Raw genomic sequence first — 14,659 nt, 5'->3', positions numbered from 1 at the left:
TCCATACATGAACAACTGGAAAAACCATAGCCTTGACTAGATGGACCTTAGTCGGCAAAGTAATGTCTCTGCTTTTGAATATGCTATCTAGGTTGGTCATAACTTTACTTCCAAGGAGTAAGTGTCTTTTAATTTCATGGCTGCAGTCACCATCTGCAGTGATTTCGCAGTGTAAAATAATAAAGTCTGACACTGTTTCTCCATCTATTTCCCATGAAGTCATGGGACCAGATGCCATGATCTTCATTTTCTGAATGTTGAGCTTTAAGCCAACTTTTTCACTCTCCTCTTTCACTTTCATCAAGAGGCTTTTTAGTTCCTCTTCACTTTCTGCCATATGGGTGGTGTCATCTGCATATCTGAGGTTATTGATATTTCTCCTGGCAATCTTGATTCCAGCTTGTGCTTCTTCCAGCCCAGCGTTTCTCATGATGTACTCTGCATATAAGTTAAATAAGCAGGGTGACAATATACAGCCTTGATGTACTCCTTTTCCTATTTGGAACCAGTCTGTTGTTCCATGTCCAGGTCTAACTGTTGCCAATAAACACATGAAAAAAGTGTTCAACATCAAAGGTTATCAGAAAAATGCAAATTAAACTACAACGGGACACTACTACATATCTACCAGATGGTTTACATTAAAGCCTAATAATACCAAATTGTTGATAAGGTGGTGAAGCAATTAGACCCTCTGTACATTGTTAGGGGAAATGTAAACTGGTATAACCTCTTTGATAATAAGTCTGGCAGCTTCTTTAAAAACTAAACACATACCTATGTCCCAGCAATTTCATTCATAGTTACATAAAAAAAAATTTATGTTCACAAAAATATTTGCATAACAATGTCGAGAGTAGGTTTATTCATATTAGCCCAATATTGGAAATAGCCCAGATATTCATCAGCAGGGGAAAGAATAAACAAATTGTAGCATTCACTACTGAGCAGTATGAAGGAATGAATTACTGATACACTCAACAATATGGATTAATCTCAAAATCATACTTAATAAGAGAATCCACAAAAGAATACATGCTGTTTAATTCCATTTATATGAAGTTCTAGAACGGAAAAATATATTTACTGTGAAAAAAATCAGAAAAGTGATTGCTGCTTGGATGGAGGTGTGGGCAGGGATTGACTAGGATCAGGTGTGAGGGAACTCTCTGGATGATGGTAATGTTGTATGTTTTAACAGGGATTTGGGTTGCACAGGTGTATTTGTCAAAATTAAGCAAATGTATACTTCAGGTTTATCCATTTTATTGACAATAAATTTTACATCAAAAGGGAAAAAATGTAAATATATGGTAAGCATGCTGATATATTTAGAAGGAAATAACTGAAGTCTGTTAATTTTCTTTGAAATACATGGAAGTTAAGATGGATTAATGGGTAGATAGAGGGGTATGCGAATGAAGAGATGCAAGATAAAGCAAATACAGTAAAATATTAGTGATACAGTCTAAGTGGGGAAAATAAAGAGGTAAGACTTTGTTGTTAATTTGATAAGAATTTGGAAGTTATAAAAACTATTCCATCCCAAATTTACTTTCAAAGCTCTGGGATTTAAAAACATAAATAAAAAATATTATAGCCCATAATGCAAGAATTTTAAGTAAGCACATTAAAATTAAATCAATAATCAGAGTAGAGCATCAAGTGGAACAACTCATATCTTGCTTTATGATTCTGAGACTCTTGACTTTTGCTCAAGACATTCTGCCAGCATTTGCCATTAGCTCTTTCTGGAAACTGAAGCAAGAAACAGAAAATGCTCATTGTTCTTTGCCCAGGCTTTTTGGTTCTATTTGCTTGAGCTTTATTTGTTTTTATCTTTTTAATTTTTTTTACAATTGCTCATTGTTTAAAAAATATATCAAAGAATGAGGCAGACTGGTGTGCAGCCTGTTAAGATTTCTTCAAAGGATACACAATCCTTGAAATATTTATATAAACATACATGTACATGTACCTTTAGATTTTTGGCATAAATAGGATCATATTATACAGACTTCTGAATTTTTGCTTTATCTACAAAACAGCATGACATATATATGGTAGCCATTAGTGCTATTTATCTAGCATCTGGTTTCCCTCTTTCTTCTGAATATATGGGTGGAGCCATGTGACTCATACTAGCCAATGAATTGAGAGTGTAAATGATGTTTTTCTTCCCAGCTGAGATTTATTGGTCTTGACCCTCCAAAGTTTTCTTCTCTCTCTGGTACATTCCAGGTAGTGCCTGTTCTGTCAACTTCAGTCCTGAGTGACTATAATGAACAAAGCTCTGTCTGACAACAATGGATACACACAGTAACCCTTACTGATTTAATTCCCTGAGATCTGGGGGTTAGTTACTGCAGCATAACTTAACCGATCCTGACTAACGCACTGAAGATTTTTTTCAAGTATGCATATTTGGCATATCTCATCCTTTCTAACCAAGAAGGCAATGGTACCCCACTCCAGTACTCTTGCCTGGAAAATCCCATGGATGGAGGAGCCTGGTAGGCTGCGGTCCATGGGGTCACTAAGAGTCGGACATGACTGAGTGACTTCACTTTCACTTTTCACTTTCATGCATTGGAGACGGAAATGGCAACCCTCTCCAGTGTTCTTGCCTGGAGAATCCCAGGGGCGGGGAAGCCTGGTGGGCTGATGTCTATGGGGTCGCACAGAGTCAGACATGACTGAAGTGACTTAGCAGCAGCAGCAGCTTAGCATCATCCTTTCTAAAGGCTAAATAGTGTTAGTCACTTAGTAGTGTCTGATTCTTTATGACCCCATGGACTGTAGCCCGCCAGGCTTCTCTGTCCATGGAATTCTCCAGGCAAGAATACTGGAGTGGGTTGCCATTTCCTTCTCCAGGGGATCTTCCCACCCAGACATCGAGCCCAGGTCTCTCACCTTAGAGGCAGAATCTTTACTGACTGAGCCACTAGGTAAGACCTAATGGCTAAATAGTGCAGTCTTAAACCAAAGCAAAAGAATTTATCCAACTATTCCCCTACTGTTGGACATTTGATTTTTGTCTAAATTTTTGCTATTACAAATTTTGCTGCAATAAATATTGAGTGCACACACAAACATCTATTACAACCTACTTGTCAAAATTTTTTTGAGTAAAAAGTTTCTAAAAATGCAATTACTAGGTAATAGAGTCTCAGCATTAGATATTGCCAGTTACCCTCTAAAATGCTGAACCTATTTAAACTTCTATCAATAGAAACGGAAAGTACCTGTTATCCCACATGCTCATCTGGAGCCAGTTATATTATTCTTTTTAAATGTTACTAATATAATATGTGGAAACTCTATTTCATTATTGTTTCAGCTTGTGTGATTATTTGGCTTCTTTTCATAGGTTTAAAGGCTATTTGTATTGCTTCTGAGAACTGTTTATTCCTGTTCTTAAGCCATTTTTGTCTGCTGATTTTACAGGCGTTTTCATAAATCCTTAACGTCAATCCCCTGGTTCTTACTCTGGTTGTAACTATTTTCTCTCAGTCTATCCCTTATCTTTTCAGTTTGTTGATAGAGAAATTCTTTTTTGATGTAGAGAAATAGAAAATTTTCCTGTAGTGAATACAGTCAATTTTTCCTTTATGTTTTTTGGCAGCTGTGCCCTGCCTACCACAAAATTAAAATGTATTAAATGTTTCCTAATCAACTATCACTAGAACCTTTACTATTAATCTATTTTTTGTCCACTGATTTGAGAATTTCTCTGTACCTTACAATAAAATCCACAATAATAAATCTTTTATGGGCTTTATACTCTATTTCACTGATAGTTTAATCCTCTATCAGTACATTACAGTGTTTTCAAATATCTATCAATTATATAAATTCCAGTATCTGGACTTTCACATTCTTCCTTTTCAATATTTTTTTCAATCCCTGATTTTTCTTGAGGAACCTCAAAAATCAATGAGCCAATTTCTCTCCCTCAACCCTGCAAAACAAAACCAAATCTAAGAACAGAACTGTAATTCTAATTAGAATTGATTCAAATCTAGATTAATTTGGACAGATTAGAATTTTTTTTTAACCAGGCAGAAGTTTTATTTCCTCCTGATCCCATCATTCCAGGCTCACCTAATTCATCCCAGGAGTGATAAAAAGCCGCAAGCAATAACCAGGAGCACCCATGTAAGGGGGTCCCGACATACAACCCTAGCTCTCTGCTCAGGCCAGGAGGGAAATGTCACTATACACAAAAGTTGCTCCCACTTTTGCTGAAGGCAGCTTTTTGGCTTGCCGGCACTTTGTAAATGAAACACACTTGTCAGTCCTTCAATTTCAGGTATATTTCCAGGTCTCAAACCCCCAGCCTCAGACAACTGGCAAGGTTACCATTTCTCCTCCCTAAGATTGGGCAAAGAGTGCCTAGGGTTTCCCTCATTAACCCTCCATCCAGGACTCCACTGAGTTCACTACAAACTGTCAGTGGCTCTCCTGAGGGAGAGGCTGGGAGAGGGACTGGAGGGTCCAGCTACTTCGGTCAGGGGCCTTATATATAGGGACAGAAGCACAGGAAGAGAAGGGGACCTCTCCAAATCTGCCTTCCTAATTAGCATCCCTGCAATAATGGACACGGTTTGGTCTGTCTTCTACCAGCGGGAACATTACTTAGAAGAGCACTCTTTCTGTGAAGGAAGGAAGATGCTGGGGCTCAGAGCGGGGTCAGAGGCTAGAAGACACCACACAGCTGACAGATCCATGTCTCTCTGGATCTTCTCACTAGTTTAAAGGATGAAGGTGGGATGCCTCTCTTTGGAGTCAGGCCAAGGCCTGCACACCCCACTATCCAGTCCCTGTGCCCAGGTGGGCCCCTACCTGCTTGAGTAGGAATTGATTCCGGGTGATGGTGTGCAGGGCGATGGTCAGATGCAGGACAGACAGGAGCACCCCGCTGAGTCTCGCAGCCTGCATGCACACAGGCAGGAGCGTATAGATGGTATTGACGAAGAACACAGTCCACCAGATGCCCTTGGAGGCACTGTGCGGCTGGAGCAGCAGCAGGCCCACCACCTGGATGGCCAGCACCACGGAGATGAGCACTTAGAAGGCCAGGCCCATGTGGTCCTGGTGGAAGGTGGGGTGGTTGCAGAGCACGGCCATGACGAGGCTCACACCCACGGTAGCCACTAGGATGACTAGGTACGGCAGCTGCAGCGGAAGCCGCGCCGCGCACAAGAGCACCAGCACAGCCATGAGCATCTTGAGGCTGCTCCAGTTCAGACGGAAGTAGCAGCGCTGGTACAGCCGCTCCAGCTTGTCCCAGGGAAACTTCTGTGAGTGGAATATCTGCAGCAGTGCCAGGCAGCAGGCGCCCAGTGACAGCACCGCACCAGGCCCTGCGCCCGAGCCTGCGGTGCTGCCGCCATCCCCGGGCCCCTAGTCTTCCTCGTCGGCCGCGCGCGCCCCTTGCCGCGCCGCTCCTCCAGGCCTAGCTCCACCGAACCAGGGCGCACTTCTGTTCCGCCCGTGGTTGCGGCCGCCGCTGCCTGCAGGGGGCGCCCGGGTGCTGCCGCTGCTGGCCAACCTGGAACAGAAGCCGAAGCCCCCAGTCAAACAGACCCCAGCCCCCACTCCTGTCTCTTGGTGGAGCTGCGAGCCGAACCTCAAGAGTAGAATTTTTAAAATAGTGTCTTCCTATTCAGAGAGATAATAAAGTTTTGAAACTGTATTCATTTTGAAAGTGAAGTTGCTCAGTCGTGTCCGACTCTTTGCGACCCCATGGACTATAGCCTACCAGGTTCCACCATCCATGGGATTTTCCAGGCAAGAATACTGGAGTGGGTTGCCATTTCCTTCTCCAGGAGATCTTCCCAACACAGGGATTGAACCCAGGTCTCCTGCATTGTAGGCAGACGCTTTACAGAGCCACCAGGGAAGTCAAACAAATTTCAGTTCTTTTTGGCACAATGACATACACATGTTAGGTAGAAAGTAAATATTAATGTATGTGAAGTGAGTGAAAGTTGCAGTCGTGTCCGAGTCTGCAACCCCATGGACTATACAGTCCGTGGAATTCTCCAGGCCAGAATACTGAAGTGGGTAGTCTTTCCCTTCTCCAGTGGGTCTTCCTGACCCAGGAATTGAACCAGGATCTCCTGCATTACAGGCGGATTATTTATCAGCTGAGCTATCAGAAGTGTATACAACTGTGTTCATTTTAGTCTTACACGTTTCTCGTCCAATTTTATTGCACCCAGGTATTTCATAATATTGTTGTTATAGCAAATAGTATCCCCCATTGCATAAAATCTCATGTTTATTATTAGTATAAAGTAAAACTATTGCTTTCTATGTTAGTTTTCTTGTATTTAGCTACTTTCCTGAATAGTTCTAACCATTTTTAAATTGAGTCTTTTAGATACATAATCACATTTGGGTTCTAATTTAAAAATCAGCCTTCAGTTCTACTTTGAGCTATTTATACAATTATCCCTAATTACCTATTTCCACTATACCTAGGGCACAAAGGGACCTTAAAATTATCCAGTCCAAGGATTACCTAGTTAAGTACCTTCTGGGATATGAAAACAAGATGAATGGGAGAAGGCATAAGACAACAGGGCTTCCCAGGTGGTGCAGTGGTAAAGAATCTGGCTGTCAATTCAGGAGATGGTGGGTTCAATCCCTGGGTTGGGAAGATTCCAGGGAGGAGGAAATGGTACCCCAGTCTAGTATTCTTGCCTGGGAAATCCCATGGGCAGAGGAGCCTGGTGGGCTACCCACCCCTGGTGGGTCCATGGGGTCCCAAAGGGTTGGACACAACTGAGCACAAACATCACACACATTAGACAAGAAGGAATTGTAGGGATTGGGGAAAAAATGCAAAGATCAGGCAGAGTCTGAGAGAGACAGCTGCCATTTACCCTAACTGATTATTGACATGGGGAAATGTAGGCCCACTTTCTATTTTTCAAGAGGAGACAGAAATATAGGTTTTTATCTTTAAACTCTTAATTTAAAAAAACAAACACAAGCCAAACAAAATACAACTGCCAGCTATCAAACTCTATGAACTTGAAAGTAATCCAATGCCTTCAAGGCAATTTAAACTCAGAAAGGTGTGTCAGAGATTGCAAAAGTAGTGGGATATAGGGAAGAAGTCTCTATTTTGTTTAGCTACTTGGGTGGATCAGAACAGTATTTGCAACGTGCTAAAACCAGGCAAGTGTTTTGTTTGGTTTGTTCACAAAGAGTTCAGTTCCTAATTACTGACATTTTATGACCCCTGTTTGGCTCATCTTGGCTTGAATTTGCCATCATGGTAAATGAAAAGGGTACCTTTTAAATACCCCATCTCTACTTGGGGAAATTACCACATTCTATTCTCCATCAACCCAACATGGAAGTCAGAGCTTAATTTCCCAGCCTTCCTTGAAGTTAGAAACGTGCCAGTGACCCAGGATCTGCCAATCAGGGAAGCTTACATGAGACTTTGAAGTATAACAGCTAAGTATGGGCCACATTTGGTGTCACAGTCCAACTTTCAGGGGTAGCATCGGACACAAGGTTGCCAAAAGTAGTGATAGTGATGGCTGTGATAAAATTGAGTTCTTGGCAGCAGTGCAAATGTAGCAATGAGTGTGGGTGGTGCAGTAGGAACAGAGGCCATTTTCCCATCAGACAAGTTCTACAACCCACTTCTGGGCACTGTTCCTAGAACAGAGCCTCGAGCTTATTTCTCCAGCCCTTCCAAAGATACTGTGAACCACCCAGGATCCTTTTAGTTAATTCCTTTCCTGCTTAACCTAGCCAGGGATGATTCTGCTTTTTTAAACACTAAGCCTGCCTTCACCAATACAAACAATACCATCAGGCAGTGACAGAAACAAATTAAAGATCTCGGTCTTTTTGAATCCCAGGCCAGCATTTTTTCCTATGACATTACATCGTTTTAGGAAGGTTCAAAATGTTGTTTTCAAAATGCATGCTGAGGCTGGCATCTCAAATATATGGTATGGATGCTGTCAAAGAGTCTATTTGGTTCAAGATAAGAGTACATGTTTCAAAGCTTTTGGAATTTTCCTTTTCCTTCTGTTCATATAGATTCATAGACCAGTGGCTTCCTTAAAAGATGATAGACTTACAATAAAAACACCCATAACAATGTACACAGTGCTGTTAAAAAAAAAAAAAGATCAAAACCACATAAAAGGAGAGATAATTGTATGAGATAAATCAGGATGAGATCATCACAATGCTCTAAGCACTAAATTTATAATCTTCTTCCTTGAAGTTAAAGGACAGTAATGGAGTGGATTAATGTTTCCCAACCTTGGTCCACCAACAATCCTTATTTTCCACCTTCATGGCCTCCAAATTTTTTAACGGCTTATTCCAACCTCATTTATTAAAGAATGTTTTCAATGACTCTATCAAGAGTAAATAAACAACTTACGGAAATACTGCAAACAGGACATAGATTTCTACTACTATTTTCAGTTACTATTTTGAACTATTCCAACTCTTGAGATAAAAGGTTTTCATTTTCTACTGTGCACTACAGTGCATTTTCCAGTGCACTACAGTGTATATAGTAAGAATTTTATATACGTTATCAGCTTTATTCATACATTATATGACTATACATTATAACCATCCCCATTTTGTAGGTGAAAACATTCTTCAACAACTTATGCAAGGACATCAGGATGAAAAATGGCAGAGCTGAGATTTGGATGCCTGTGTCTAACTCTTGAGACCCCATGGACTGTAGCCTGCCAGCCTCCTCCATCCATGAGATTTTCCAGGCAAGAATACTGGAGTGGATTGCCATTCCCTTCTCCAGGGGATCTTTCTAACCCAGGGATTGAACCCTGGTCTTCTGCTTGGCAGGCTGATTCTTTATCACTGAGCCACTAGGGTGAAGAAGCTGCCTGCCAAGCAGGAGACATGAGTTTGATTCCTGGGTTAGGAAGATTCCCCTGGAGAAGATAATGGCAACCCATTCAAGTATTATTTTCTGGGAAATACCATGGACAGAGGAGCCTGGCGGGCTATAGTCTATGGGGTTGCAAAAGAATCAGACACGACTTAGTGACTAAACAAGTCAAAAATCGGATCTATTTACTACATTATATAACCTCTTTCAGGAAGAATTTTACATTTACAAGAACAAAAATTTCCTTGAGGCTCTAAATCTTAGAAGGAATTTATCACATGGAAACTCACAGGAAATCTCTCGATCCTGCAATTGACAACAGGAGTCTGAGAAAGAATGGTTTAATAATTCATTACATTCACTGCAGCCTGAGACACTGGGTGCTGGAAGCATTTGGGAAAGACACCAGGGTGAACTGGGCATGTGCCCTGCCCTCTAAGGCTGGAGCCCAGGTGGGGAAAAGAAGTGAGCACTGAGCTCACAGAAATCCAAAATACATGCAGGCTACATGGGGCAGGTGTCATCTCTGACGGGGAGATCAAGGCTTGGGGAGGTGGCTGGAGGGAGGGACTGGCCACGTCTTCCCTGGCATAGGGCCCTCCTTGCTGCTGTTGCCTGGGGTTCAGAGCCCAGGGCCCACATCAAGAAGCCTCACTCTACCCATGTTTCCAATTGTACAAAACACTATCCCTGATAAGCCTCGTCCCTGTCTGGCTCCCTGCTAAAATCTGCCCATCAGGAATCAAGGCTCTGAGAAGAGCTCTCTGCACTCCTTCAGTAACAACTGACAGTGTTCACAGGCCCATCTGGCAGACTATGAAAAAAGGGTCCCAGAGAAATAGTTCCAGCCTAGAGGTAAAACCAGTGAATCCCACAAGAAAAGAAACGCTTCCTCCCCAAACTGCCTTCTGTTTCCACCTGTCCCTGTATTCTTCAGGTCCATTTTGAGACAAATATCTCAGGAAGGCCCACAGGTTAATCCACTAATCCATTATTAACCATGGCACCTTATGCAGAGACAGGATATTACCTCCTGCCTGGACGGTTTCCTTGAGAATAAAGGAAATGCCCGAGGCTTGGACCATTGTCCAGAGCATCAAGTCTGGGCTCTGAGGCCCAGGTACATACTGAGAGGGCCAGGTATGTAAGCAGGGGAGAGAAGCAGGGCCACAGACGTGAAGCCCAGAGGCCTACACTGCAATCCTGCCTCTGCCATTTCAACACATATATGAAAAGGGAACATTTTACAAGTGTATTTCGAAACCTACATTTTCCACATCCTTTCCAACACTTATTGCTTATATAGAGTTTTTGATGATGGCCATTCAGATTGGTGTCAGGTGATACCTCACTGTAGTTTTGATTTGCATTTCTCTAATAATCAGCAATGTTGGCCATCTTTTCATGTGTTTACTGGCCATCTGTATGTCTTCTTTGGAGAAATGTCTGTTAAGGTCTTCCACTCACTTTTTGATTGGGTTATTTGTTTTTCTGATATTGAGCTTTATGAGCTGCTCATATATTTTAGAGATTAATCCTTTGTCAAGTTGCTTCATTTATAATTATCTTCTCCCATTCTGAGGGTTGTCTTTTCATCTTGTTCATAGTTTCCTTGAGGATGTGGAGAAAGGGAACCCTATCGCATTGTTGGTGGGAATGTAAATTGATACAGCCACTATGGAGAACAGTATGTAGATTTCTTTAAAATCTAGGAATAAAACTACCATATGGTCTAGCAGTCCCACAACTTGGCATATACCCTGAGAAAACCACAACTCAAAAAGACAGTTTCTCAGTGTTCATTGCAGCACTGTTTACAATAGCCGGGACATGGAAGCAACCTCGATGTCCACCAACAGGTGAATAAAGAAAATGTGATACATATATACAATGGAATATTTAGCTATAAAAAGGAATGAATTTGAGTCAGCTGTAGTGAGGTGGATGAAGCTAGAGCCTGTATACAGAGTAAAGGAAGTCAGAAAGAGAAAAACAAATATACATATGGAATCTAGAAAAGTAGTACTGATTAATCTATTTACAGGGAAGAAATGGAGACACAGAAGTAGAGAACAAATTTGTGGGCACAGCGGGGAAAGGAGAGGGTGAGACGAATTGGGAGAGTAGCACTGACATATATACACTACTGTGTGTATAAGAGATAGCTAGTGGGAAGCTGCTGTATGACACAGGGAGCCCAGCCTGGTACTCTGTGATCACCTAGAGGGGTGGGATGGGACCAGGGAGGGAGGCGCAAGCGGGAGGGGACACATATATAATAATGACTGATTCACACTGTTGCATAGCAGAAACCAACACAACATTGTAAAGCAATTATCTTCCAATTAAAAATAAAAAAAAAATAAAACCTACATTTGAAGAGTTTCAGAATGTCAGCATCTGAAAGAGGCCTTAGAGATCATTATATGGACAAAAGAGTGAGATGCAAGTAGGTGAAGCAAGTTGCCTAAGTCACTTGAATTGTGAGGGTTGGGACTAGCTCTCCCTGATTCCCCTACAGTCAGAGACAGAGTTCCCTTTCCCAGTACGAGGTAATCAATTATTTACTTGTTTGCTGCAAGCTTTAGACAGAATGTTCCTTGAGAAATAGGACCTTTCATTAAATTATTCAACAAACATCTATTGTACTTGGCAGGAGCCAATTGTGGAGGCAGGGAAGTAAACAAATAACTCAAGAGGGGCTACCAATGGATGATACAGGAAAAGCATTTAACATGACGCATGGCACGTGGTAAGTGCTCGATAAATGGTGACTTCTACAAAAGAATAATTCTTTGAGTGAGATGGAAATAAGGGAAAAGATGTTGGCAAGGGTCAGCTCATGACCACATTTACAGGAAATGCTAACAGGTTGGGGATTTGCCCTAGAGCCAAGGAATGATATGATAAGACTTTAGGGAGGTCATTCTGGCAAAGCTTTGGAGGGTGAGCATTAAGAACAGAAGATCAGTTTTGCAGCTTTCAAGAGAGTAGTGAAAACATGAAAAGCCAAACTGCAACAGTGAAGCTGGGGATGGAGAGAAGGCGTTTAAGAAATATGATTTCAAGAGGATGGGAGAGGTCAAGGTAGGGGAGAGGTCAAAGACAAGGTAGACCCTGGCTCAGGCCCTGGGGACAAGTCTGGTGGCCTTTACCAAGATAGGGTCCCCAACTGCAACTGTATGGGGGAAGAAAATGAGGTCAATTTTGGGAAAGTTATTTTGGAAAGCCTAAGGGGCATCCAAAGGGGAGATGTCCTGAAAGCCTTCATATTTCCAGATCTATAATTCAGGAAAAAGGTCTGAGCCTGAGGAGCTAAATGGAGAACTCAACCTTCAGTTAACAGGCAAAGCAGGGCAGACTGGATAAAATAGAGCCACTCAACATGGCATGGTGAAAAGTGATGAGCCTAAAGCCAAAAACAAGAAAGAGAAGTTCCTTGCCCTCAAAGAGGTTATGTTTTGGTGAGAAGAGCCAGTGTATATCTGTATACATACACATGGAAATAAAAGAAAAATATTTGCTAGTTAAAGCTCCAAGCACAGAATTAAATTAGGAGGTGGTGTGATAGCAGCTATGTAGTTCCTTTGCCTTTGCCCAGAAAGAGCGTGAGGAGCAACCAAGGGGGCTGACCTCCAAACTAGAACACCCCTCTCCAAAATAATCCTACACTCTCACTCTTCCATTCAGGAACTATGATATGTAGTTAGCCCAGTGCAAGGTACTGGTTTTAGGACAGTGAACAGGGGTGTTGAGGACCCTGCCCCTCAAGAAAGCTCACATTCTAGGAGGAAAAGACACACTTAACAACACACACTCCAAGTTCAGTTATCTATATAAAGTAACTACAAGGTGTGCCAGGGGTAGTGAAAAATATTGGGTTGGCCAACAAACTTTTTGGCCAGCCCAATATAAACACGGGGCTAAGAAATAATCCACTTTAGGTAGAATAGTCAAAAAGAAAGCCCCTCTGAGGAAGCAACATTTACAGTGAGTCCCAGGGTTTGCCATGAAAAGGATGACGTATGGACATTCACAGCAGAGAGAACTGCATGTGCAGAGGCATGGAGAACAGAAAGAGCTTAATGTGTTTGAGAAAGTGAGTGACAGTCAGCAGGGCCAAAGGACAGGGTGGGAAGAAAAGAAGTGAGGACACTGGAAATACAGAGCGGCATCGCTCAAGGCCCTGCTGGCTGCAATAAAACATTTGGATCTTATTGTAAGGATGAGCGCAAGCCACTGAAGGGTTTTTCAAGCCAGGTATGGCCTGATCTGATTTCCATCTTAAGGAATTTTTGGCCAGGAGACGCCGTAAATATTCGCAGTTGTTCTTTCCAAGCATCCGGTGCCCTGAGGTCACCCTCCAATCACACGGTATGGCCGTCCTTTATTCCACCCACAATTAGGGTCAGGCCTCCATCCACGGAGCAACTTACCCTCCTTGGATCTCCTGCCTGGCCTATGTGCTTCCCCCAAAGCCCCATAAACTCACTAAAGTGTTTCCAATAGACACTGCTAGAGTACGAGGAGAATGGATGCTTTTGTAAAGAACACAAAATAATAAAAGGAAACCACTCCCTCATTTCTGATGGAAATTTGTTTTCCCCTCCACTGCTATCCATTAGTCCTCGGCCTGAGTAATTGTCTATGCCCTTCACCCCATCCTTCATTTATTTGCCAAAAGGCCAGGAACATGTGTACTGCCATGAACAATAACAAAGAACTATAAATTCTTATTGATCCCAGAAGCTTGGGAATTCTAAACAATAAAAATATGTCCTCTGACTGCTGCGCTCAAAAGAACGTTTTGGAGATACAAAAGAGCTTTGTTGAAAGAACAAATGAGCTCCAGGGACACTGCGGGCCTCATGGAGGGCTTGGGTCACCAGGTATTCACGCAACAGGCAACTCCAGACACAAAGTCAGAAAGACCTCCCTGCCACGCTCCCCCGGGCTCACATCTTCATTTCTCAGCCGCATCTTGACTGCATCAAGCCGAGTTTCCTATATAGCTTTTAGCCACTATTGTTTTTAGGAGCCAGAATTCTCAGCCTAAAGAGAAAGTCCTCTTTGTCCTCCATCCATGATTTAATTTACATTCTCCTAAACGCTCCATTCACTTTGTTTTCAGGCTAAGAAATCTCACAATTGTACCAGGCCCTGAATTTGAATTTCCCTGTGTTTCTGCTCTTTGGAAATTTGCCTAGTTCAGTCACTGGACAGTCCTAGAAATTCAGCTTAACCTTAGAGAAAAATCTCTATTGTTCATGATTTCTTACAGTACTTCTAACTTCTGTCCTATATTTGCCCTTCAATTTCTACATTTTCATGTCTAAGTACTTAATGTGTTTGTGAGCATACATACACACAGATGAATGCACAGCACCTTTTCTCTGATAATCAGTGAAGTCTCCTCTATCTTTTCCAACTGGATGGCATTCTTAGGGAGACGTCGCTTCTTCATTCCTCACACTTTGAAGGGTGGGGGTGCTCTGAGCTGCACTGCTTTCAGCCTTTCTCATACAGATGCAGCCTTCCTGGCACTCCCCTGATCCTTCAATGCCCTGCATGACTCACAAGACACTGTGTCCAACTGACTTATACTGCTTTTGTCTCTCTGTTCTCCCGTAGGAATTTCTTTTATATGCAAATATATAAAATTCACTAGAGATGGGCAAAACTTGATCACGAAGTAATATGAACGTAAAGAAATAACAATTCTTAATTTTTAAAAATAGTATGTAGTAAATT

At 42.1% G+C, this 14,659-nt stretch overlaps 1 protein-coding gene across 1 annotated transcript in view; it reads right to left on the bottom strand.

The window, feature by feature from the left end:
* The window catches only part of EFHC2 (EF-hand domain containing 2), a 232,816-nt gene that overhangs the window by 75,396 nt on the left and 142,761 nt on the right, over positions 1-14,659 (bottom strand). The window lies entirely within an intron of this gene.

The sequence above is a fragment of the Budorcas taxicolor genome, chromosome X (assembly GCF_023091745.1).
Source record: "Budorcas taxicolor isolate Tak-1 chromosome X, Takin1.1, whole genome shotgun sequence".
Classification (NCBI taxonomy): domain Eukaryota; kingdom Metazoa; phylum Chordata; class Mammalia; order Artiodactyla; family Bovidae; genus Budorcas; species Budorcas taxicolor.
Note: the sequence above shows the minus strand (reverse complement) of the source record. Positions and strands in the feature narration are given on the sequence as shown.